Source organism: Delphinapterus leucas, chromosome 5 (genome assembly GCF_059928025.1).
Source record: "Delphinapterus leucas isolate spDelLeu-1000000601 "Yukka" chromosome 5, BTC_Dleu_Yukka2, whole genome shotgun sequence".
NCBI lineage: Eukaryota > Metazoa > Chordata > Mammalia > Artiodactyla > Monodontidae > Delphinapterus > Delphinapterus leucas.
In genome coordinates, this window is record NC_143133.1 from 95895639 (window position 1) to 95918998 (window position 23360).

The 23360-nt window shown below is 40.2% G+C and overlaps 1 long non-coding RNA gene and 1 pseudogene across 1 annotated transcript in view; one reads left to right on the top strand and one right to left on the bottom strand.

Annotated features, from left to right (window-relative positions):
• Positions 1-23360, bottom strand: part of LOC111187685 (uncharacterized) — a 461235-nt gene that overhangs the window by 200121 nt on the left and 237754 nt on the right. The window lies entirely within an intron of this gene.
• LOC149749189 (PHD finger-like domain-containing protein 5A pseudogene) lies at positions 13487-15516 on the top strand (annotated as a pseudogene).

Sequence of the window (23360 nt, forward strand, 5' to 3'; positions counted from 1 at the left end):
AATCTCTAAACATCCTGTGCCCAGCCAGTGGGTCAGAGGACTTTTGGTTTCCCCACAGTTCACTGAATCCTGACACTGCAATAGTGCCACACTTGCCTCAGGTAAACCTTTCCTGCAAAAGGTAAGAAAGGTAAACCTTTCAGGTGACCAAAAAGGAGAGAACTGGAGCTTCACCTACCTGCAGAAAAATTTGTACGACTGTGCTTGCTAATAAGCATCTTCATGTGGGGAAGAATTCAGTATAATTCATTGTAACCTGGCATCAAGAGTCTGTGTGTGTCGGAGGGGAGAGGTGTCTAATCATCATGCCCTTCTAACTAGTAGGGGCTACTGATATCTACCCCAAAGCATATCCAAGTTGGCTTCGGCCTGTTCACAAGAGGAACCCACCCCCCAAACATACCTGGACACGCTGCTTCTTGCCAGACAATTCTATAATCTATATTCTAGCAAAGCTACCTTTATGCTAATGGATTGATTTAAAGGATAAAACCAATATTGAGATAAGAAAACACAAATGAGACTGAGCCCCTGAGGGACAGAACAGATTTTGTAGTTAGACAATCACACTAAGCAATGATTTTATCTGCCGTATCGTGACTACTTATTCTACAGCCAAACTGCATTTGAGCAAATTCTAGAATTATATTTGTTCCATGTGAAAACAGAAAATCAAATTAAATGTTACCAGAACCAAAGTGAGCAAGCCAGTTCTACTCATGGGGGGTGGAGGGTAGGGGATGGGGGGATACATGGCTGCATATTTCATATCATTGAGGATCTGTTCTGCACTGTTTCTTCTCTATTAAAGATGACTAGAGAAGGAAGAAAGGCCCAAGCTTTTCAGAGTATACTAATGGGTCTTTAGTTTGCAGAGAGAGGCCTGGAGCTGACTTTGAAGGTGGTAGGTAGAGAAAACCACACAATGAAATAGGAGGACTTTTAAGAGTAGCTGAGCCAGTAAAGAAAAATTGAGAAACAGAAAACCAAGAAAATGGAAGAAAATTAGAGTTCAGCCAATAGTGGGACAGCACATGTGAAACAGTGAGGGGCTGATTTACAAACAGAACTAGAAGCCAGAGGTGACCAGGAAACAACTTCCCTTGAGGGACATCTGGATTTTACCAGCGTGATTGTATGGACCTTGAACGTCAAAAACAGTAATTATGATTGGTAATAATTTTCTTTTTTACAGACCCTTTTGCCTAAATCAGAGAAAAGGGTCTGTGATGTTGTGATATAATAAGAAACACTGCTTGGTCTTCATCTCCCATTCCTGGCACAGACCTCTGAAAACCCTTGGAATGTCCTGAGTGATAGCACTGAGAGGAGTGTATTTTGTTATTCGTAACAAGTTCTTTTCAGCCGTACCTGAGTTTCTGCTAATGAGGTGACTCTTGGAGGATGGAACCAACAGGAACCAACAAGGAGATTCGAGGTTTGGGATTTTCAGCTCCAGTCCCCAACCTTCAGGGAGGAAAGAGAGACTGAAGACTGAGTAATCATCAACGGCCAATGATTTAATCAGTCATGCCTACATAATGCACCTACATAAAAACTCTAAAGGCAGGAGTCTGGAGTGCTGCCAGGGCTGTGGACGCATACAGGTGCAGGGAGGGTGGTGCATCCAAAGGGGCTGTAGAGGCTCCATGTAACCCCACCCCATACCTTGCCCAACCATCTATTCCATTTGGCTGCTCATGAGCTGTATCCTTAATAATAAGCCAGTAATAATAAGTAAAACACTTTCCTGAGTTCCATGAGCTGCTCTAGCAAACTATCAAACCTGAGGAGGGGGTTGTGGGAGCCCCCAATTTACAGCCAGTTAGTCGCAACCAAAGTTGGGGACAGTCTTGTGGGACTGAGTCCTTAGCCTGTCTTTAGCTAATTCCGGGCAGTTAGTGTCAAAATTGAGTGAAACTGTAGGATACCCAGTTGGTGTCTGCTGAAAATTGGAGAACTGCATGGTGCAGGGAAAAAAAAAACAAAAACAACTATCTGGTGTCAGAAGTCTTGTGAGCACAGAAAGAGTGTTTCTTTCAGGCTCCTCTAAAAAAAAAAAAAAAAAAAAAATCCTACTTACATAACTACACCCATAGAAGTAAACTGCGTCATCAAGGAGCCAAAGAGGGGTAACTAAGGGAGCATATTAGCTTTTCGTAGAGTTCATGGCTCAGATAATGGAGACACCCTCACTTATGGTATGTTAAGGCCAAGCTGCTCTCTGAAGCTCACTGGCCGCTGAGCAGACGAGCAGAAGCATTCCTCTAGGAAATCCGGGTAGAAGTGCTCCATGAAGCTGTTCCAGTTTGGTGGCATTTGACTCACAGCCAGGAGCCTGGGCTGTCTGTCTCTGCTCACAGAACCTTACTTCCTGTCGTCACCATCCATCCACAGGGTTTCCCCATCCTCGACCTTTCTACTCATACGCTCTGTCTTGAGATGGTTTTCACCTACTTTTAGAAGCTTTTCCCCAGGTGAGCACTAACTAGCCCCCAAATGATGGCCCCTCATAACCACTACCTAAAGTAATTTTACAGAGATGAACTTACACAGGTATGAATGTATAGATTAATACAAATATTTTCTACTTTATAGGTTTCACACTCAGCCACCTCATATTCCTAAACAGTACTTCCACGAAATTCCTGAACTGAAGGCGAAACCACCACAAAGACTGCAGGTGATACAGCACTGTGGTTAAGAGCACAGGTTCTGGAGCCGTGTTGCTGTGTGCGCATCCTAGCTGTCCTACGTGCTAGCTGTGCAACGTGGGTAAGTTAATTCACCTCTCGGGGCTTCAGTGCTCTCATCTTTGAAACAAGGCTGTTACAGTACCCAAATCATAGACTTGTTGTGAGAGTTAGCACATTTTGTAAAACATTTAGCCGGGGCTGTGCTGGACTTGACTCCTTTCTGCTCACAAGAGCCTTTGGGCAGCATCTCTTCCCAAGTCTCCCTTCAGAGACATCACACATATGGCCTGGCACTGGTTGTGGTGGGAGTATTTACACCACAGAAACAGGCAGATGCTACAAATTAGAACTTCTTTTTTTTAATTGAGAGCTGATTGTTTAACATTTACCAGTGCACCCATGCATTTAGTGCAAGGGCTAGCGCATAGTTAGCTCTCAAGAAATATGAGCTATTCTTAACAGGAAAGATGATAAGGGGACTGTCTGGAAAGTTAAAGAATTTCCCCCCAACTTTTTCTCATCTTTGCAATTATACAAAGAAAATTGAGTCAAACTATTCTTTGGTGATAGGGAAACTTCAAGCTAAATGTATACCAAACGTCTCCAGCCCCAGCTAGCAACAATCTATATGTTCTTGACCAGAATCACCTTGCCCATTTCAATCTATGACATGGCACTAAGGTGCCTTATAAAAGATATACTGTACATAACATGTGAACGCTTTTCCAGTGGTCCTGCCAAACTCAAGGACACGTGGGTTGCATACTTCTACTGAAGTCTGTGAGTGAGTTCCTGCTTGGGAATCAGTTCAAGGACAAAACTCGTAAGTACTTCATGAACAACACAGATATCTCAAAGATACAATTTTAAAGAAATGACTGATGGGCTCCCTCATCACCCCAACCAAGAAAAAAAATCAGTGGAATAGAATCCTGTCAGAGTTTCCAGTTTGTTTGTAAAGGAGTTGGATGCAGAATGAAAGAAATCAAAAATGGTTTTCTTTTTCTTTCTCACGTTTACTGATAGAATTTAAAATCAAGATAAGTTTCCTAGAGTACTTACTGTGTAGTCTCTTTGGGCAGTGTGGAAATGAAGAAAATGGATTTTTAGTGCTTTATTTTATTTATTTTACTTTTTAGTATAAACAGGAAAAATGAATAAATCTACAAAGGCCAATGGACCATAGAAGTACAAATGGACCAGAGATCAAGCAATAAGATCCTGCTTTGGGAAATCCCAAGTATTTCAGAAACACTATCAATAATGTTCTAAAATCTCCTTTTGCCACCCCTCTGTAATTAAGAATTTCATGATGTAACTCAGGCCCATAGTATATAACAGACCAGTAAATTACCGCTGGATTTCATAAGTCTCAGCCAAGTATTTAGTCATTGTCACACTACAAGCTTAGGATCTTGCCCATAATTCTGGGTGAGATGTTTATTATTCTAATCAGGTATCCACATAAGTGGGAAAGAAGAAAACTAGTTATTATAAATATACCAGCACATTATCCCTGAGCTATAACACCTGAAAGTTTCTGTTGAATCAAAAAGCAAATTCTGTTCACATGCTACAGTCAACCTGGTGACTACTCATAGTGCACTGCTATAGGCAGATGGGATCTGAATGACTGATTGTCTTAATATTTAGTTTAGTGGTAACAGGGGCGGTGTGGCACACACAGCCCTCCCAGAGAAAAGAGTAAGACAAGTTTTATGGCATTATCAACCCAGAAGAAAGTAAAGGAAAACATTCTGTTCCAGAGACAAAGATGGTCAGGAAACCATAGGTCCTCAAAAACAGTCATTCAAGGGCACAGCTATCCACTCCCCAAGAATGGAAAATAGAATACACACTTCCTTTTCTCTCTCCTCCATCAACAACAGAGAAGCCCTATTAACCATGGACCGTAAGAGTTCTTAGCACTGCAGGCTGCAACGCACTCCTCTCCCACCAGCTTCCTGGCCTGAGGAAAGGGAGGTGGGTAGGGAAGAGGTGTCCTAGGAGAGAAGAGGCCTTTGGAGGCCAGCAGTGGAAAACAGATCCCTGTCTAAGAAAAGTAGGTCAAAAAACTACTGAACTCAACTGTTGACACACCTGAACATCACTGCCCCAGGGCTGCCACCCAAAGCCAAATCAAGACTTTCCCAAGTCCAAGTCCTACGGCACACAGGAAAGTTAGAAAAGTTAACTCTGTAGCCTGCCCAGCTTCTAACTTCTCTCCACGTAGAGTAGGGTTAGGAGGACAGATGCCTATATTAAAAATGCAAATTACTTTTCTCTCACCTTCCCTCCACCTTTTCAGAGAGCTCCATGTCCAACTATGCTCTTTCCTGTACCCACCTCTACCAAAGACCCATGTGACCTTGCTCATTTCATGCAGATGCATTTCATCTCAGACTCACGCCCATTCTCACTACTGCCAAGACTAGAACAAAGTGCTTGGCTTTGGAGTGAAGGGACTCAGGCTCTGAAGTGAAGGGACATGAATCCTGTTTTCACTACTTACTATCTCTTTAACCTTGGATGAATTACCCTCTCTGAGAGATAGTTTCTGCATCTAGAAATGAGAATAAATTCTATTCCCCAGGTTTGTTGTGGATTAAATGGGATAACGTATATAAAATGACCGGCACATGAAAAGCTATGAACCTCCTGAATGGGATTTAATATACGTAATTTAAATAAATATAGAAGAGGACCTCCAGAAGCCTGAGCTCCGGGGCCAGATTTAGTGTAAGAGGAGGAGGAATGGGGTAGAAGAAAGGATGATAGAGGATAAAGGAAATACTATGGCTGTTTTAAATCCAAGATCTTGTCTTTGGATGACAGTATGGTTGAGTCAGTATATAAAGAGAGGATTAAACTGTACAAAACATCTAGAAAAACTGTTTACAAAGTTAAAGGGAATACTTCTTCTCTACTCCTGATGAAGGGAACTCATTCAGTGTAACACCCATGACCTCTCTGGGAGTAACCTATCTGATTGATAAATTTGAAGGAATAAACTGGACGTGCTCAGTTCAGCGCTTGCTTTATACCTCTTGCTTCCTTTGTGTTCCTCCAGGGCAGCCCCAAGTCATGCCCTGACAACTCTTCTCCTCCATCCCTGCCCCACCCACAGAGAGTCGGCCATGGTTCAGCACAGCCCATGACCAGGTGGGAAAGTAGGATTAAATATATCCTCCAACTGAGCCTTTATGAGTAACTAAAGATGACCTCTCATCTATTTTACTCTGTTGTCTTAATTCTTACTTTTCTTAGCACTCAGGCAGGACAAAGGGTTTTATTTAATGGGCTCCCTTCAAGGATCCCAACAAACGTTAATGCTACTTATGGATATTGGAAAACTAACAAAGCAAAGAGAACACCCAAAACTGGTCTGGCTATGTCAAAATAATACTAATTAGAATAACTGGCAAAAAATTCCACTATGACTAACTGTCATATGTATAATAACTACTAAAATACCATTCATGTGGGTCATCTTATTTTTCTTTGAATGTAATGTGTTAAATTTAATAAATGTGTTTAAATATATTTAGGCTTCCTCTGTTCTTCTAGCACTGAAACATTACAAAATTGAGAAAAAATGGCAACCACTTGAGTGGATACAGTCTAAGCAACCTGATTAAACCCTAGTCCTTGCCCCCAGCTAGATCCTGCCCTGTGGGCTTTCCTGAACTGATCTGCAGAAAGTCGATTCATTGCTTAAAGTAAGTTTTGTATGCACCAAGGGATCCACACCTTTCACGGTAGGGAGGTAGTTACTTAGAGAGAAAGCAGTTAAAATGTGAAGTTCATTATCAGTGGAAGCTCACAGGATGACCCAGAGGGCCTACTTCTTGAAGAGAAAATAGGATTTTAATTGACAGATTCTATCCTAGGTTCCTCTCTAGGACCTCCCAATAGAGGTCATGAACTGTGATGTAACTGCATGGTTTCAAACCACTTTCAATTCAGTTCACACCAGGCCCCCATGGAGTACATTTCAGGCTTCCACCTCTCTCTGCATCCCAGTCTGAATCATCCCGTCCCGCTCCCAGCCACCCTATGTTTATGACTTTAGTATGAGAGGTTTAAACTGTGTCTGTCTCTGTTACTGACTGTCCACCTTTCATCCACAATACTTGAGTCCTTCCCTAAATCGCTCCCTTTGAGATAAGTGAGTGGGTTCTTCATGCTCCTGTACAAACAGCTTTCTTGACCCAATTATAGTCAGACTGAGACTCTAGCAAGGTTTTACCCTTGAAACTAACCAAAGATCCTGAAGCTTGGGGGCTCTATTCTCCTATTGGTGGTAAGATCCTTAAAGTTTGGGGCTATGTTTTGTTCACTTCTGAATTCCCCAGTGCTTAGAAGAGCAGCTCTCATGAGTAGTTGTCGGATAAATCCTTGCAAATGAATAATGAAGCACTTACACTCTAACAGGAAAACTCAAAAGCTTTAAGAAATGCTCCATAAATCAACAAGATGATAAGCAAGAAGGATGACTCAAGAGACCTGCTTATAATGGTATAAGAGACTAGGACCCCAACTCAGCCAGGTTTCATTACCTAGGAGAAGAATTTCTTTTTTTACACCCTCAAATGTGCTGAGTTGTTTCCATTTTTGCTGGGTTTGGCTGCTCAGAATCCTCCTCTCCCCTGTGCAGCTTGAGTACTTTTTCTATCCTATATTTCATCTGGCAACTTTTTAGGAAAAAGCTGAACACACACACACACACACACACACACACATACAGTGGTTCTTGGTGACCTCTAACTGGTATAAACTGATCAACACATTGCTCTCCCTTGGCCACTGTGATTCCTTCAGGGATGTCACAAGAAGGTGAGATTCCACCCCAGCCAATGAGATATGGAGAACTCCTTCTTGGAGGCTTCTAAGAAACATAGTTCTTTGCTCTCTTGTGACTGCTACTAAAAGTTGTGCTGTCTACCCCTGCAGGACATAAGCAAGGAAGCATAGAGGCGCCAGAAGCTGCTAGCAGCCATCTTGTGGCAAACCACACAAGGCATAATGAAAACAGAGAAGAGGAAGGAAGCAACAAAATGATGGACTCTATGAACCACTGGCTCCAGCCTGACCTGAAGCCTGACCTACCTCTGTGAGTTCTCAGTTACATGAGCTGATAAATGCCTCATTGTTTTTGACAATTTGAGGCCAGTTTTCTGTTACCTGCACATGGCTAAAGGCAAATTCAATTATTCGATCAAGGCAGCTCTTAGTAAGTTGCTATGTCCTCAATGAGTTGAAAAGTTTAAACACATCAAGGTCAAGGGACCCACTAGCGGGACTTTCAATGCAGCAAAAAAACTGAGAGAATGCAAAAGTCTCAGCACTTTCCAGCCTATGCCCTCACCTCTGGCCATTTCAGCCTCTTTGTATTCCTTCAGGCATTTATCTGCATTCATTACATGCTAATTATGTTCAAGCCAGTGCCTAGAGAATGAACAAAAACACTGTCTCTACTTTCTAGAAGCTCATAAATAACTGTTGAATGTGTGTAGGTAAAGACTTAGAAGTATTAAAAAACTAAAATGAAGTTTTAAAAAGTGGATTTCCCCCTAAATTCCCTTTAATTTTAAGCCACTTTTTTTTTTACAATTTCAACTTGGATTAAAAATAACTTCACAATAAACTACAAATGTATTAATAGTAAGTGCCCTAGGAATAAACCTACCTAAGGAGACAAAAGACCTGTATGCAGAAAATTATAAGACACTGATGAAAGAAATTAAAGGTGAAACAAATAGATGGAGAGATATACCATGTTCTTGGATTGGAAGAATCAACATTGTGAAAATGACTCTACTACCCAAAGCAATCTACAGATTCAATGCAATCCCTATCAAACTACCACTGGCATTTTTCACAGAACTAGAACAAAAAATTTCACAATTTGTATGGAAACACAAACGACCCCGAATAGCCAAAGCAATCTTGAGAACAAAAAACAGAGCTGGAGGAATCAGGCTCCCTGACTTCAGACTATACTACAAAGCTACAGTAATCAAGACAGTATGGTACTGGCACAAAAACAGAGAGATAGATCAGTGGAACAGGATAGAAAGCCCAGAGATAAACCAACGCACATATGGTCATCTTATCTTTGATAAAGGAGGCAAGAACATACAGTGGAGAAAAGACAGCCTCTTCAATAAGTGGTGCTGGGAAAACTGGACAGGTACATGTAAAAGTATGAAATTAGAACACTCCCTAACACCATACACAAAAATAAACTCAAAATGGATTAAAGACCTAAATGTAAGGCCAGACACTATAAAACTCTTAGAGGAAAACATAGGCAGAACACTCTATGACATAAATCACAGCAAGATCCTTTCTGACACACCTCCTAGAGAAATGGAAATAAAAACAAAAATAAACAAATGGGACCTAATGAAACTTCAAAGCTTTTGCACAGCAAAGGAAACCATAAACAAGACCAAAAGACAACCCTCAGAATGGGAGAAAATATTTGCAAATGAAGCAACTGACAAAGGATTAACCTCCAAAATTTACAAGCAGCTCATGCAGCTCAATATCAAAAAACAAACAACCCAATCGAAAAATGGGCAGAAGACCTAAATAGACATTTCTCCAAAGAAGATATACAGACTGCCAACAAACACGTGAAAGAATGCTCAACTTCATTAATCATTAGAGAAATGCAAATCAAAACTACAATGAGATATCATCTCACACCGGTCAGAATGGCCATCATCAAAAAATCTGGAAACAATAAATGCTGGAGAGGGTGTGGAGAAAAGGGAACCCTCTCGCACTGTTGGTGGGAATGTAAATTGATACAGCCACTATGGAGAACAGTATGGAGGTTCCTTAAAAAACTAAAAATAGAACTACCATATGACCCAGCAATTCCACTACTGGGCATATACCCTGAGAAAACCATAATTCAAAAAGAGTCATGTACCAAAATGTTCATTGCAGCTCTATTTACAATAGCCCGGAGATGCAAACAACCTAAGTGTCCATCATCGGATGAATGGATAAAGAAGATGTGGCACATATATACAATGGAATATTACTCAGCCATAAAAAGAAACAAAATTGAGTTATTTGTACTGCGGTGGATGGACCTAGAGTCTGTCATACAGAGTGAAGTAACTCAGAAAAAGAAATACCGTATGCTAACACATACATATGGAATCTAAGAAAAAAAAAAAAAGGTCATGAAGAACCTAGGGGTAAGACGGGAATAAAGACACAGACCTACTAGAGAATGGGCTTGAGGATATGGGGAGGGGGAAGGGTAAGCTGTGACACAGTGAGAGAGAGGCATGGACATATATACACTACCAAACGTAACGTAGATAGCTAGTGGGAAGCAGCCGCACAGCACAGGGAGATCAGCTAGGTGCTTTGTGACCACCTAGAGGGGTGGGATAGGGAGGGTGGGAGGGAGGGAGACCCAAGAGGGAAGAGATATGGGAACATATGTATATTTATAACTGATTCACTTTGTTATAAAGCAGAAACTAACACACCATTGTAAAGAAATTATACTCCAAAAAAGATGTTTAAAAAAAAAAAAACAGTAAGTGCCAGAGCAGTGGAAAATCTAACAAAATAATATGTGTGAAACCTTTTGTGCAGCACAATGCACCATGCACCCATGTACTGTTTCATAAACAATAACGGCCAAGAATTATTGGACATCTACTCTATGCCATGTGCTAGTAATGCTGAACACTCTGTATACATTATCTCAATCTCTACCACAAATTGTTATTCCCATTTGATAGATGAGAATGCCAAGGCACAGAGAATGTAATTGATTTGCCCCAGACCACACAGTGAGAAAGCAGTGGGCTAGGACTTGAACTCAGGCAATCTGACTTCAAACCCTGGATCTCTCACTACTGTGTTAATTCTGTTAAAAGATTTCATAACATACAGTGGGCAGAATAATGGTCCCCCAAAGATGTCCATGTTCTACTCCCCTGACTATGACTATGTCAGGCTACATAGCAAGGGGGAATTAAGGCTGCTGATGGCATTAAGGTTGTTAATCAGTTGACCTGTGAAGATTTTCCTGGATTATCCGGTTGGACGGTTGGACCCAACGTAATCACAGCAATGACAAAAGCAGGAGTCAGACTGATACAACGTGAGAAAGACTCAACCAACCATTGCTGGCTTTGAAGAGGAAGGAAGGGGCCATGAGCCAAGAAGGGAGGGCAACTTCTAGAAGCTGGAAAAGGAGGAAAGCAGCTTCTCCCCTACAGCCTCCAGATAGGATCGCAAGCCTGCCAGCACCTTGATTTTAGCCCAGTAAGATCCATTTTTGGACTCTGACCTCCAGAACTGAAAAATAATAAATTTGTTTAAAGCCACTAAGTTTTTGGCCATTAGTTACAGCAGCAACAGGAAACTAACATACAAAGTATGTACACATTTTCACACTAGGTAGGTAAAAAGATGAATCAGATAACAATGGTCCCCAAGATATTATTTTTAAAAAGTGATTCAAAATCCAACCCTATGGGAAAAGAAGCACTGGCCTTGGAGATACCAGAGTTTGGTTCATACTGACAAGTAACTAAATGACCTTGGGCAAGTTACCAAGCTCTCTGAGTGAGTTTCCTTCTCTGTAAATCAGGGATTACTCTTCTCATAGGGCTGGAGTAAGGACTAAGACAGTTTTTAGAAACAAGCTAACACAATGCTGGGCACTCACCTGCCCCTTTCTTCTTATAAACCCCCAAAGGAACACTGAGAAAAAAAACACAATCATCTGAGGAGGAAGCTGTATTTTATTAATATTAAGGATATCAAACAATTTAAACATCAATGTAATTTGCTATATGGAAATGGTGTGAATTCTAAAAAGAAGATCAACATACCCCAAATTTTAAGGCAAGAAGTTTCTCATCCTAGGGGTCATGCTAGAGCTTTGGTCTCTCTCTTCTCTCTGTTTCTGTCTGTCTGTTTGTCTGTCCATCTCACTCTCTCTCCAGGGATCAAGTTAAAGTAAGATAGTAGTCCAACAAAAAGAAATATGTAAATACATTGATTTATGTCCATTTTGCTGTGCAAATAACTAGCACTGTTTCTGTTACATAGGCTGCTTCTCAAGAGGAATATATATTTTTAAAACGGCCTTCTCTGAGGCTTCGACTGAGATCTGCATATCAAGGTTTTACCCTTTCCCCCAGTGACCCATTTGTCTGAGGGAGGCATTCAATTAGACTGCCAGAGCAAATTGATTCAGTATTGACCAGGAAAGCCTTCTCACTTGAAAGACATATTACACCAAGGTGGAGGTGTCACTGTCACCAGTCAATATTCAACTGCAAAGGCCCAGATGATTCAGGAATAGGAAATGAGGAAAGGTCCTCCCCAGGCATTTGGAGCAGAAAATCCTCCTCTTTCTCTTACAGAAGAGGTAGCGTGGGAGTGAGAAGCCCAATAAATTGGGTTTTCGTAAAGGTAGGAAACTGATTGCCAGTCTCTGCTAGCAGTAAATGGGAATAAGGAAAATGGAAATTCAGGAATGAGGCAAAGGTTTCTTCACCTCAAGATCCAAAACTGGGATTTGAGGTTTCAGTGATCTTATCTCTCAAGGTCATTGCTCCTTAGAGAAATACCCCTGCTCTTTTCAGATACCCTTGCCCCTCCTCCCTCTGCAGATGCAGCCATGAAGCACAGGTCTGACAAATGTATCAAAACTCTCTCTTTACGACCTTCACACATTGTGTTTATCAGCAAAAGATGGACACTCAGTTGTTTTAGACAAGAAATTGGGTCTGGGATCCAGACCATCAAAAAGCACTGTATACCCAGTGAGACAGAAATAAATGCTAATTGATGACAAGCACGCTTTATTTAATATAAAACTGGGCAGGAAGGACCCAAGTTTGTGGTGTCTGATGTTGGCTTTTAATCTTTATTATTTCTCAAATGATGGCTTTGATTTGTTGAAATGTTTTATAGCCTTGAATATCTGACAGAATAAATTAAACCCTTTCTAAGAGCTTTCCCTTGATTATCCCAAGTACCCACTATAGATAAGATTGTCCTTTACATACCACTTGAAAAATCATAAAATTGGTTCCATTAAAATAATTAGGACCCCCACCTTCATTTTAAGATTTAGCCTCTACATATTTACAGCACTGCTATTTTATTTACATTTTCACATCCTTGGAACAGGGTGACCATTTTCATTGTGTGGCACACGTATTATTAAAGACTTGTGGTTTCCAAATGTCACTGGTGAAAGCTGAAATCCATTATCATTTACTCTCAGAAATGAAGCCCATCATGCTGTGCTCTTGCAGAAAAGAATTAAAGAGGTTTAAACCAGAATCTGCATAATCCCAGGTAGAGGCAGAAGCAGCAGTACTGGGAGAAAAAAAAGGCATCATCTCTGATATGCAAACTCAGGGGAAAAAATGGCATATATTACAAATCAGGCCATGTGAATGCACAGTACCCAAGAATATGCTTAAATAAGTACACACGTTGTGATGAATCTGTTCAAGGCACTGATGATCATTTTCTAAGCTATTTCATAAAGTTCCTCAGACACACATATATGCGCAATTCTGTAGCTAAAATACAGCTGCCATCCCTTCTATTTTCATTTGGAAGCCAATGGCAGATAAAATGAAAAACCCTGTCTTCAACCCTATCCAAAAAGATCCTCCTCAGAGAATACTTCTTTCATTTATTATTTCTTTCCAAATAAATTTCTAATATTATTCATATGCCTGATTGAAAAATTACATCTAGTATTAAGTTAAAGGGGAATAAGGAAATGGGTGAGCACATGCCCAGGGCGGAGAGGAAAATGTCCTATATACTCCAGAACCTTGCTCAAACTAAAAGGATAGAAGGGGACATGTTTCTCAAAGAATCCATTTCTTCTAACAATAACTCAATTTCAAATAATGGTGTTAGTCACTAAAATAATAACTATGAATATTATGTAAAAAACATGGAAAAGAGTTTATAAAATGTAAAAGAAAAAGAAAACATGAAATTGTGTCTATACTATTACTGCAACCTTGAGAAATTATTTATATAGGCATATTTATACCTATAGAGAAAAGGTCATAAAAATATACACAGATATGATGATAGTAATTATTTTTGTGTAGGACAGTGGTGGCAGTTAAAGATGGATTTTTTCCTTATTCTCTTTATCTGTCATTTCTAATATTTTTACAATGAAAATATGTTGCTTTTTAATTTAATTTAAATTTTTTAAAATCTTTAATTTTAAAGATACAAGAGGCTAAAGACTCTAAACCCCATCTCCAACTTTTTTGTCGGGAAAATTATGTTCTCAAAGCATTGAATTCACAAGGCTAGGAGAAAATATTACCATTTGCGGCTTACTATATCTGCTACTTATTCATTATGAATTTCTTAAATTGGAGAAGGCCATACCTGCTGGGAGAACTTCGGAAGGATGAGTAAGGAAACCCAAGAAGGAAAGTATCAAGTACAATTGAAGCTAATGAGTTCCCTGGACGTGTACTCACAGCATTGATGGTGTTCAGGATAACCTACCCCAAGATATGGCACCTTGCCATAAACTGAAAAAAATTTAAGAAATGTCACACGCAGGAAGGACTTTCTGAACTTCCCCTGAAGTAGGTCACAAAACCCTTATGGGAGAGGGGCCCTCCCTATGCAGGGAGGAAAGGAACATCCTTATTTCCAAGGTGGAAGGATGCTGAAAGGAATCTGAACAGGCCTTGCTCTTTTCCCGTGTACTACCCTTAGCTCGTACTCTGTTATCCTATCGCATTTTTCCACGACTCTCCACACTTCATCAAACCTAGCGTGAAAACACTCCGGTTTAATCGCTTCTTCAGGTCTTTGTTTCCTTATTAAGGCTCTCGTGTCATGTAAAAGTTATATTAAATACATTTGTATGCTTTTTTCTTGTTAATCTGTCTTGTTATAGGGGCCTCAGCCAAGAACTTGGTCTACACCAGCTTAAGGTTAGCTCCTTTCCTTCCAATAAAGTGTTCACATGCAGGGAGAGGCAGGAGGTAATACTAGAGGCTTTATCAACATGTGAAGAACTGTGAGTGAATGTGCTACTCACAAAACTGAAAAATTAGTAACCATGGATTTAGACTAGGCATCACAAGATACCAAGTTCAGCTGCTCTTATGAAGTTCTATCAGTGTTCATATCCTTTGCACTATTCCCTTGATAACAAAGACGAGAATCTTTCTTCAACAGAGACTGTCAGCTGTGACAAAATCAGGGAAGATTTCTCACTTGGTGAGTGTCTTTTAGAAAATAATCATGGGGTGGCACAGAGGGAGCTATGGCTAAACATCACCCGGACTTGATCTTTTGCCGCAAGCAGGCTGGTGTTGCCATTGGAAGACTGTGTGAAAGATGGGATGGCAAGTGTGTGATCTGTGACTCCTACGTGTGTCCCTGCATCCTGGTGCACATGTGTGATGAATGTAACTATGGCTCTTACCAGGGACGCTGTGTGATCCGTGGAGGCCCCAGAGTCTCAGATGCCTATTTTTGTAAGGAGTGCACCATCCAGGAGAAAGACAGAGATGGTTGCCCAAAGATTGTCAGTTTTGGGAGCTCTAAGACAGATCTCCTCTATGAACGCAAAAAATAGGGCTTAAAGAAGAGGTGATTGGTGGGCTGCCTCTTTCTCCCCCAATCAAGCTGCTGCAGCTGCCAAAAGAAATGCCTACAGAAAGGAAGTGGAGCACAGAGCATCACCTGAATTGCCTATTAGTACACAGGCACCTTTCCACCCTTTCCTCTCTTCTCACCCAGACATGGTAGGAATGGGAAAAAAAGATTCTTCACAGAGCACTCTGGCAGACTGTATCACAGAAAAATTGATAGGTTGGTTCATGGCATTCCTTAAATTCAAGAAGCAAGACTGTGTTAACCAAATCGAGAAGTTCTGTACACCAAAAGCTTCTAAAACAGGAATGATATATCATTTCAGTCTTCTGTTTGAGGAGCTGACTGTGAAGCTAGCTGCAGTGAGAAGCACGTTCTTGCAACAGCTCTGATGGCAGTTGTCCTTTATGAAACATCTGCAGGGTGGTAGTGGACTCTCAGAACAATAAATGTGGGCATTTCATCTTATAACACCCACCAGGTGGTGCTGGTCCATGTTATTTTTCTTCTAAAAATTGGAAACCCTTTCTGTTGCTATTGTATTAATAAAGCAGGTGTTTATTTTCTGGTAGTCAGCCTATTTTCTGGTAGTCAGCCCCTTCCCAATTTAATTTTAACTCTAGGAATTTTAGTCACCCAGGAATTTGTGATTCAGAACAAAGGTATTGGGATTCATGCAAAAAAGAAAATAATCATGGTAAGAGAAAGCACTTGTGATGTTTAGGAAAAAAATGTAGAGTTCTTGTTTAAGTATCTACACATAAATTAACCAGTCACAAAGAATAAGTAACACTGAAAGGAACAATACTGATATGTAAGCAAGATGCCAAAAAGCAAGAAATCTAATAACCAGACTCTCAACTCTGTGTGTCTACAGCATCAATTGAATACTTAAAAACCTGAACATGTAATGGTAAAAAGAAAAGACACTCTAAGAATGAGCTAAGCAAAGCCAGTTCATACTAATTTGAAGAATGGGAAAAGTGATTTTGGAGGAAGGCAAAAACACATAGCTTGTTATTTATGTATTTACCAAAATTAAAATGAAGGACAATCAACATACTAAACTACATAATACTGATTTTTGCTCTACAGCTTCAGCAGAGACAGGAAGTCTCACCAAACATTCCATCAGCTCCCCAACGTAAGAAAAAAGCGGCCACATCACTGGGTCACTACTTGAAGGACAGTGTCTCGAACCACAGCAGCCTTTCCATGAGCCACTGTTGTGTGTTAAACCAGCTAGGATTTGGGGATTGGGTGTTCCCACAGCTTGACCTAGCCTACCCTGACTACAATAGTCAACTCTAACTTTTTTTGCCTTAATCAACATTAACTTTTCTTCTTCCTTGCCATAAAATTGATAATTCAAAAAGAGTCGGGCTTCCCTGGTGGCACAGTGGTTAAGAATCCGCCTGCCAGCGCAGGGGACACGGGTTCGAGCCCTTGTCCAGGAAGATCCCTCATGCTGCGGCACAACTAAGCCCATGCACCACAACTACTGAGCCTGCGCTCTAGAGCCCGCGAGCCACAACTACTGAAGCCCGTGTACCTAGAGCCCGTGCTTTGCAACAAGAGAAGCCACCGCAATGAGAAGCCCGCGCACTGCAACGAAGAGTAGCCCACGCTCACTGCAACTAAAGAAAGCCTGTGCACAGCAACGAAGACCCAGTGCAGTCAAAACTTAATAAATTTAAAAAATAAATTTAAAAAAAAGAGTGAATAATGCTAATGTATATATATATGTATATATATATATATATATATATACACACACACATATATGAGAAGCAGCAAGGGCTATCCTAAATATTTAGAGTTTTAATACACATTATATCAATTGACATTAATTGGTGTCCCATGGGGAAAAAAAGGGTTTCATAGTCAAGTAATCCTTAAATCCTAGAGAGTTAAAATGTAAAGTCAAATATTAAAGGCTCTGAAAAGTCCTATACCAAAGAATAGGTGTAACTGCTCAATCCAGCCTTTTTCAAGTAGACTAACAATATTTCAGTGAAAAAGAGCTTGGGAAATGCTAATTCTATTCCCCCCAGTCCCCCCAAAAACTAATTTGCATGCTAATAAAATCTGTATCCAGCTACTATTGAAATTTATTTGCATTCCCTAAGCAAATATCACCTGGTAAATGAAGAGGGTGATAGTCAAGATATACTCAGTATATCCCAGACATCTGTCAGTCAGAATGGACTCCATGAAAACCCCCTACTGTGCCAGGCTGTAATTTTTTAATTGCTGATTGTAGGAAGGTCCAGGATGCAGAGGGCAGAGAGAGGGGTAGGTACTCAGAACTGTGGCTATACACCAACTGGTATAATTGATATTTTACATCCAATACTAACTAAATATCAATTGTGCCTAAGGGTAAGTGACAGATAACGTATTTACTTTAAGATTATGATTTGAACATTTCTTCATCTTCACTTGCCTAAAAGGCCTAAGTCTTGCTTAATAATTTATTTCTGAAGACCTTTTATTTTTCAGTGGGTAGTCAACAAATTTAACAGGTATGGAAGTCCAGAAAATGTTTAATAGGCATCTATCATATGACAGGCACTGTGGTAGATGTTTTCATAAAATTAACCAAGAAAACATGTTTTTCTGTAACCCAGGGCATGTTAAGACATTTAATTGATACATACTTGCAGACTGAAATATTGACAGTGCAATAGTTTAACTGGATATTTGACAAATGTAGTTCAAAAAAATTTTAAGTCTGTTTCATTGTATTGAAACTAAAGACAGAGCATGAACATACCTAGTATACATTTCCTTGTATGGAAAACTATTTGGCTTGTTGAAAGAGTATCTGAATGTAAGTTTTATTTTACAGGTAAAAGATTCTCCTCACCGCCTGGAATCAACTTATTGAACTCTGTTTTCAATAAGAAGCATTTTTTAAAATTTGGAAATGTTCTAGAACATTATAACATGTTCAGAATGGAGTGAAGCAGGAGTTAATTCAACTAATCTTCTACATCTCCTTAACAGCCAAAAATTCGTATCTATCTACCAACGAGATATTTTAAGCCGTTTTGGATCTAAACATCCAAGGAAATGAAACATTCATATGATGTTTCAGGACCCTATTTTAAACAGGGTCCCTTGGGTGGCTGAGCTGATCAATAATGACCTAAAATATTTCTTAAAAATCTCAGCCACTATCAAATTTAATTTATGTAAATGAAGAACATGATAAGATTGATCCAAGAATCATTCTTGGCTTTGAGAAAATGCTGCCATCAGTGTTTCTTCTATATCCTTTAAAACGAAGGCAGGGATTTGAGGCGTTATTCCAGAGAAAAATGAGTCCTGGATTTTACCAAATAGTAACTCACTATATTCCTCCATGTTTACTCTTGATTCTTCTTTACTTTACTCCTTAAATTATACTCAAATGCCCTTGACAAACAAGGGAAATATCCAATCTTAATGGCTGAATAGTTCCATCATCATTTATTAATTCTAAGTTTGCTGGGCGCTTTACTCCACTTGGGTTGGCCTTAAGTATCCCAGTTTGTGACTCCTTGGTCCAAAATACAAGGCCAGACTCTGCCATCATAAAAGATGATGAAAAAGTTCTTAATCAGTTCTTGTGGGATAAGCTGCTCAGATCTGTTGTTTTGCCAGTGTTTGTAATCTTTTCTGTTTAAATTACAACTCAGAGTTCAGGAAGTGCTTTCAGATTAAACAGAATGAGATTTAAAATTCTAACTCGGGGGCATACCCCTGACATAATTAGCAGTTAAAATCAATATGGACCCCTATTGTTAGGTGATTACTGAGATAATCCTCGGCTCTAATGCAATATGCTGGGTGAGGCAGTGTAAATTTATGTAATTTATACTCTATTGTGAATTATTTGCCTTCGATTGGAGTTATTTAATATGGTACTTCTTTACATCCTTTACAAAGTGTCAAGGAAATACAGTGTGTCTATTTATATAATAAATCAATCATTCCATCGCCATTTATTAATTCTGTGTTTGTTGGGAGGAACTGGGATGTTAAGGTAAATTGAATTTCTTATTGACTGAGAGGGAACCAAAAGATAATTAGCTAATATCTTGAAACCTTTCTAAAATGTACATTTACTTCCAGTTCAACATGATGCATTGAACACTTTCTGATACTCCATTTTTAGGAAAGACAAAGAAAAGTTAGGAGAAGACAGAAACAAAATATTGGAGGATGGAGAGCAGATTGACAAGTGATCCTGACTTAGCAGACCTGAGAAAATTTAATCCTAAAGCAGCACTGAAAGAAACTAAAAGCCAACCAATTATTTCCTCAGAATGATTAAAAGACTCAGAAGACTAGTAATATACCTCCAAAAGAGTAGGAAATTGAGCAGGGTTAAAAGCAGGAAGATTGATTGGGAGTCTGCACAAGACTGCTCTAGATATCCCCCCCAAACTACAGAGGACTCTAGATTCACTCTCTGGAGATGGAGAATGGAAGGGATTATGGGCTAGAGGATACCAGGGACACAGAGAATAAGGAATATCACACTAAAGATAGGATGATCATGTAAAAGCCACATATTGAAAGGTAAGATTGCCAGTTTCTTACCCATGCTTTCATCCAGGACTCACATAGCTAGGCTTTTATTTCTTTCCCAACAGGCAGGAGTTTGGGAAATTTCTCTCTGGAAAAACTTGCCTGCTCCAGAGAATGGAGCCACAGGCATTGATGGGGGATTGCAGGAAGAGGCAGAGGCAATTGAAATGGCCTAGCCTAATTATCCTACACTAAAGCCTTTCAGCTGACAAATCACACACAGAACTTCCAATAAGAACTTTAGTGCCCGCTTCTTAAACACGAAAAACAGAAAAAAAAAATTTTTTTCAAATAAACCTAAGTTTGTATTTTTTAAAATGCAGAGAAAAGAAAAAAAAATTTTTTTAAAGCCAGTCACTAATGTTCTCTGATTGATAAGAGAAGATACTGAACTGAAAGAAATAAGGGAAGGAGTCTATATGAAAGAAACATTGTCAAAGAGAAACTGCACTGGATAGTTAAACAGGCGAGGAAGACTTTATTCAGGATTATTGCAATAGGGATCAAGACAATTTGCAGTAGGGAAGAGAGATTGAACTCAACTCCAAATACAGTAGGGACAGCTGGGGATTTAGAGCCCATAGGCAGGATGAGGGAGTCGGCAGATGGGAAATTACTAAGAAGAAATTTGTTAGGTATCAAAGGTTGGGGGGATGAGGAATTTGATTGGATACCAAGGGTGGGGGTGGGGGCACAGGTGGGGGGAGTCTCACTAAGCTAGCTTAGCAGGATTCTTGCTAAAACTGGGCTGGCAGGCCATGGAGAGGCATAGTCAAGAAGGGGGCTCAGTGAAGCCTTGTCATCATCCAGAAATTAAAAATTAGTTCTTGGGAATTAAGAATATGATAGCAAATGCAAAGATTTTAATATGAGAATTGGGAGATAATAGGAAAAACAAAAAATACTATAGAAAATGGAAAAGATAAGAAAATAATCAGATAGGAACTCCTGCTCCTTGCCTAGCCTCCATAACAGCACAGCGATGGGCTGACAGGTTCCCAGAGACACAAAGGAACAGGGCCTTTATGGAGGTATCATCTCTCAGAGAGCTGGCCTACCACTCACTGAAGGTCATCTACATTCTGGGCAGTCAAGATGTGGCTTAGAATGGGTCCAAGAGCGTGCCACACATCCCCAGTTCTCGCTCTCTGTGTATAATGAGCTCCTGTACCAACCCCATAATTACAATATCAAAAAGTCCCCACGGCACCCACCAAAGCTCCTAAGGAATGAATTAAATTTTCAAACATTCAGACACGACAGTTACAGCCTTTGAGTACTTCAAGGTTTGCAGGGTAAATGACCCCAGTTAAAGTATTGATTTATTATTTGCAACCTCCCTCCCCTCATTTCTTTTAACCTTGTGTACCAGCTTTCTATTGTGGCTGTAACAAATTACCAGCAACTTAGTGGCTTAAAATAATATAAATTTATTATCTTACATATCTGTAGGTTAGAAGTCCAACACGGTCTCACTGGGCTAAATCAAGGTGTCAGCAGGGCTGTGTTCCTTCCCAGAAGCCTTAGGAGAGAACACATTTCCTTGTCTTTTCCAGCTTCTAGAGGGAGTTCATCCCTCAGCTCATGGCCCCTTTCCATCTACAAAGCCAACAGATCTAGCCCTTCTCAGATCACGGTGTGCCAACTTTTAATTCCCTCTTCCGCTGTTAAGGACCCTTGTAATTACAGTGAAGCCACCTAGATATACCCGGATAATCTCAACATCTCAAGGTCATCTGATTAGCAACTTTAATTTCATCTACAACCACAATTCCTCTTTGCCATGTAACCTAACACATTCACGGGTTCCAGAGATTAGGACATAGACACTTTTGGTGGGCCATATTATGCCTGCCACATCCGTATTAAAATTAATTCCAAAAATCTCCCTTTTAAGAAATGTTGTTCTGGAAACATGCAGCAGTAATAGTTAGTTCAAACATTGCTTATTAAACTGAAGTATTAGCAAGTGGTATTAGATCTATGTATTAGGCCAACAATTAACTCGAACTGATACTGGTAAGCCATGTCTATACAAGGAAAGTATAAGAAATAACCATGCATAGGAGATATGTGCGGCAGTCAAAAATATCAATTAATCCACCTAAAAGAATTCAGCCCAATTTAGAGAAAATAAAAGAAAACAAATGCTACATGGCTAGTATGAACACAGTATTGTTCAATTACTGACTCTCAAAGCACTTTACCAATTTGAACTCAGTGAGCCTTCTAGGCTGGCAAAATAGTTCAATCCCTGCAGGTTGGGCCTCGCTCAAAATTTGATTCCTACTTCCTGAATTGATGTTAGAGTTCTATTAAATCTGACTCTTTAGAGTATTAGAATCATCTGAGATGCTTGTTAAAAATGCAGAATCCCAGGGACTTCCCTGGTGGTCCAGTGGGTAAGACTTGGCACTCCCAGTGCAGGGGCCCCAGGTTCGATCCCTGGTCAGGGAACTAGATCCCACATGCATGCCACAACTAAGAGTCCACATGCCGCAATGAAGATCCCACGAGCCACAACTAAGACCCAGTGCAGCCAAAATACATAAATAAATAAAAATAACTCTTTAAAAATAATGCAGAATCCCAAATGCCACGACCACAGATTGTGATTCAGTAGGTCTAATGGGAGCCTAAGGAATCTATATTTTTAATGCATGTAACAGGATGTTAAAAATGGCAGCATCTCTATGTCAGTTTCAACTAAGGTGTCATATCAAATAGGATCCCAGCAGGAAGCAGACAGCACACTGAAGCTGGGTAACATGAAGAAAGTTTAATAAAGGGAGTATTCACAAAAGATGTGGGCAGATTATAGGGAAACCACAAAGGATGATGCAGTGCCCCTGGTCTAGTAACACCATGGTAACTGCCAACATCTCTAGACCCAAAAACACAAGGGAAGAGAGTTGTTACCAAAATCAGAGGAGAGGAGGAGAGGCTGCTTGACAAAAAAGCCTTGGTTGAGGGATGCTGACAGCCCAAGAGAACCCAGTAGGAAGGGAGCCAGGGAATTACGAACCCAACCTCACTCTCCTCCCTTCTTCCTGGCTTCTCCCCAGACTCCCTGTTGACCAAACTCCACATAAAGCCAGAAGGCAAGGGAGTCCACTGGTGAAGTCCAAATAGGTGGGTGTCTTGGGCCACACAAGAGGATGGATAGGGATGGAGAGCAGGTCTGGAGGGACAAAATGAAGGTATTCTGCATAAGCACCAATACAGTAGATACCTTCTGCATAAGCACCAATACAATAGATACCAAGCGAGTGAAAAACACACCTACGAACCCACCCTTTCTATGCACAGAATTTACAAAAGAAAAATTTCAAACCAGTTCCATGACATTGAATGCCTCATCTGTAAAAGGAAGTAAAATAGAGTCAGAGTATGAAAAGAGAGAGGGGGCCCTCATGAGATCACTCCAGAACT